Source organism: Salarias fasciatus, chromosome 7 (assembly GCF_902148845.1).
Source record: "Salarias fasciatus chromosome 7, fSalaFa1.1, whole genome shotgun sequence".
Classification (NCBI taxonomy): Eukaryota; Metazoa; Chordata; class Actinopteri; order Blenniiformes; family Blenniidae; genus Salarias; species Salarias fasciatus.
This window is the reverse complement of record NC_043751.1, coordinates 13,691,293-13,695,873: the sequence shown is the minus strand read 5'-3', so window position 1 is coordinate 13,695,873 and position 4,581 is coordinate 13,691,293.

Below are 4,581 nucleotides of genomic sequence, written 5' to 3'. Positions count from 1 at the left end.
CGGTAAATACTGTCAGAACACCAGAACAGGTTCATTTACATGAAGTTACACCAAACTTCACATTCACCGCTGACTGATGTCTGGTTCTTTGCTGATATGAATGGATGAATATACAACATGCTGATTTTCTGGTAGACTACTTGCTTTTTGATGGCAGCTTATCTCTCATTTTATCTGTAAACCACAGCAACAGAGGGGAGAACAGGAGCCTCAATACAAAAGGAATGAAATAGGTTAATTGAAATCCTCCAGCAGCGTCTCTGTACTGCCCGCTCAACGATAAAACACAAACATCAGAAGTTCTCGCTCTCTGATTCTCTGCAGATGTAACGCCCGATAAGCCAAAGTGCTGTGAGATATGAAATCCACAATTGTCTCTGCAACAGCACCCTAATCATTCCCTATGCAAGCATTTGATTATGCAGTGCTTATCGAAAACAAAGTGGCACAAAGAGCGAGCCAAAAAAAAATGACCGTTAAGATTGTGCTTTCTGAATAAAACCAAGCCCAACGCTTATCTCAACGTTAGGGGCAGAAGGGGCTTTACTCTGGAGCAGAGCTGCTCAAATATGCGCTATTTGCACAGTGTACAACTTCCCAGTCACTGCGGATTAGACAAACAATACAGCTCCCCCATACTGCCCCCTCCGCCAAAAAAAAAAAAACCTCCACCCAAATTAGTCTTTCTTTGGCTAGTTATAAAGACCGGCGTATGAATGAGGGCCTGTGTTAGTCCAGAGAAGATAACACACACTCACAGTGAGGGGGAACTGGAGCTGTGTATTCTGGCCCTCCTCACTCTTTCATTGGCAAAAAAAAAAAAAAAAAAAAGGATTTATCTTGACTGACTCTCAGTCCTGATTGGCTGATGAGCATAACTGACCGGGACATGTTTTACACCTGTCCAACTGTTTGCCTTTATTGTGTGCACTTGCACGTGCGCAGGGAATGTAAAAATATTTTAAAGGCGCGTGTGCTGGGCGAAAAGCTCTTCTCCCACCTCTTCATTGGCCACCAGAGCCTCAAAGCATTTCACCATGAAGCCATGACAACCTGCCAGACGCGTACAAGACCCAGTCTGAGCGGAGCTGAACTCAAACAAGCAACACAAATCACCAGAAGATGACAAAAACGAAGATGCAGGAAGAACATTTGCATGTCTCTACTTAAAACCTGAATTTGTAGGAGCTTTGCAAGAGCAGCGCATAAACCAAGAGGCGATGGTGAGATAAAATGATGATTTATAGAGTCTGGGCTCGAGCAGTGACTTTACAGAGCAGATACACCTGGAGCAAATTCCACACAGTTCAAATAAATGGCAACATTACTCTCCTATAATCACTTGGTAAAAGCTTGAAAGGTCCCTTTTATGCAACGCGTTATCTTGTCTTGAGTTCCTCACAAGCGTCATTACCGAACGCGGCTGTAAACGTGTTGCTCCGCAAAGTAAACATCTGAGAAATGTGAAGTGACTGACGCGCGCTCCGATGACCTCGCTCCACTGACAGCCACCGCCGCCGTGGTGATTTGATTTCGCCGCTGATAATTCCTGCGTTATAAAAACTGAAACAGCTGGAATCGGCGTGACGGATGACAGCATTTATCAGCCATGCGGACAGGTATGAGCGGCGGCATGAGGCAGAGTCAGTGCCAGGTTAGAAGAGAAGACAAACAACTGGAATTGAAGGTAAAGAGTGAAGCCACTGAAGGAAGAAAATAAGCAGGACTCATGTTGGTGTAGGTGTCAGTGTGTGTGTGTGTGTGTGTGTGTATGCGAATGCATGCGTGTGCATGCCTAAAAGAGAAAGAAAGCAAAGCGCAACGTAACACGGCGACACCAAGAATGTTTAATTAAATTCTGGAACAGGCTGTGGGTGCTTGTGTTCTAAATGGCCCTCCAGCTGAAAGGAAGGATTAACACAGAGCACGGACAGGCCCGCAGCTACAGCACGCTCATTACTGCAGAATGGAAAGATAAGTCAGAGAGAGCAGAGGGAGGGGTGGACAGGAGGCAGGAGAGACAGGGGGAAGAAATACAGGGACAGTTCAAATGTAAAGCAGAAAGATGGAGCGAATTTGACTGAAGTGGCTTAAATGTACAGGCTGACAAAGTGTAAGAGAAGAGGTGGAGGTCAATACTCCCCTTTATTTCAATGAGAAAATCAACAAATGCTTACTATAAACCAGACGAACCCCTGCTGTGTTGGTTTTTCTTGTTTCGTCACATGCATGTCTACAGTTCCCACCAGCAGCATTTCTTGGTTTCACTGATTTTACTTTTTCCCTTAATTTTTGTGCTTTCATCCTGTTAAAAACAGGTATGATGAAATGAAATCTGTTGTCAACATAATCTGGGCATAAAGGGCTTTGTCTGATTGACCAAATCTTTCGACAGTTTGAATGCATAGTGCATCAAATCATGACGTATCGCAGACGACTCAGTCTGAACATTGTCAATGCTGATTTTGCGATGAGAATAAATTTGCATCTCTACAAAACTACATACACAGAAATACAGACAAGCCAACAACCAGAACACACGGAACACTCCCAATATATACCCCTCTGCCACCAAGTGCAGACAATCACACTCAGACACAGGTGAAACACATCAGGACAGAGGTCAGCAATCAGGCACGAGGAGGGGAAGTCAACGGGTCCATTAACCCCTGACGTTATGATGTGTTTCAGTGATCACATCACATGTGACAAGCTGTTTGTTTAATATAAACAAATGATGCAAACATGATGCAAACATGTTTATTTTTATCTGTTTGAATTAATCAGCCATTATTAAACTTTATTCTGAACTGCAGTCACACCAGTGCATGCACTTCCAAAATTGAGTTCTGCTCTTGAACGAAGCATATTTATGAGCTTCTAACTTTGAGAAGGAACTGCAAATAAACAATTGATAAACTACCAACTTTCATCTGGATGTACGATCATTTTAGGGACATTTGGAGTTTTTTTAGTTAGTTCATGAATAATGAGGCACCGCTACTTATGCTTTGAGAGGTTTAAATATAAGCTTCACAAAGTTAAAGAAAAATGTTGCCTGATGGTAATGGTATGGTAATGAAGGTAACAGTTGTGAGTGGAGGCAGAACAGAGACAGTCTCTGATCCACAACAGTAGAATTGACAAACAAGGTTGTAGAATCTTCCGTAATTGCAGTGGCTGAATTAATTTTATCATAACAAGTCAGACTGTTAGCGTGTTAGAGGGAAAAGCAGTGACCTACAATAAAATCTTCTTTTTTTTTTTTGGTTTAAATATCCTATAAAGTCCACACATTCATCATCAGCAACCCTGCGTTCCCCACCAGCTTACCTTCATGATAACTGTAATGTTTAAAGTTGAGAGTTGTTATAAGTCTGTTTGGTTCTGGATCAAGGCATAGTAAGGAAAAGCAACATGGCTGACTTTTATATATTTTTAACATGGGCCACCTGGAAGCTTTCATATTGAAAGTTATGATAATCCCTTTTTTTGCTTCTTTCAACTCCCCAACCTGTCACACTTACTTTACAGCATAACTATTTTCTTTACAACGAGCTTCCACTATGTCCTCATTACAATTATTCCTTACTTTCTCTCAGTGATGGTGGGATTGGATTCACAATCGTTTTGAAAACAGCTCCAGAGGTGAAACTTTTTGAAAACACTCCAATTGTGTCTCTGAATTGGTGGAAAAGACTCATGTGCACCACAGGAGGAGTAAACAGTTCTCCTGCACATGCGTGACTAGATGGGCAATCACAACAATGGCGGCCGAGACAGCGACTTTCTGTCCATGTTCGTCTGGGACTTGGAAGCTTGAGAGTCACCCTGACCAATAATCCAACTTTGTTGTCTGTCCAAACGAATGTCCATGTATCACCATCGTTAATGGATATAGATTATTGTACTCTGTGCACATAAGTGTGTAGTTTCATTACAAAAAGAAACAGCACCCACTAGTGGTCCTGCAGGGAAACGACAGACTTTGCAGCTGTTAGCCACAGTTCCAGTGTAAACGGGCATCATTTTCAAAGCATTGATGTCTAAACGTGAAGCTTTTCTGAAACAAAAACACAGTAATCATGCGTTTTCATTTGAATTTGTGTCATGTAAAAATCGCCTAAGTCTAGCTAACATTTCAGTGAAAGAGAACATTCTGGAGTGTTACTTATCTTGCATTTAAAAGTCATTTTCCATGATTTATTTCTCTCAAAAATGACATGAAAAAAATGCAGGAAAAAAAACTTGTCTATTTCTCAGTCCTCTTAACATCCAATCATCTCTGTTCAAACTGGACACTCACACATACATCATACTAAATCAATGCTTCTTCATGTTTAGACAAACTTTCTTCAAAGCCTCGGTTGACTCTAATTTGGGTCCGATATTGTCAAATTACTCCACTCAAGGAATTGAGTCAAAACCACAAAAATAAGTAGCTATCCCCAGTCTGGCTCATCTGCAATGATCTGAATAAATAACTTTATTTTGTTTGTACTATAAATCAACAACTCAGTCGTACGACTCAAGAAAGCTTTAAACAGTAAAAAGTTGCCACAGCATCATTTTTCAAAAACA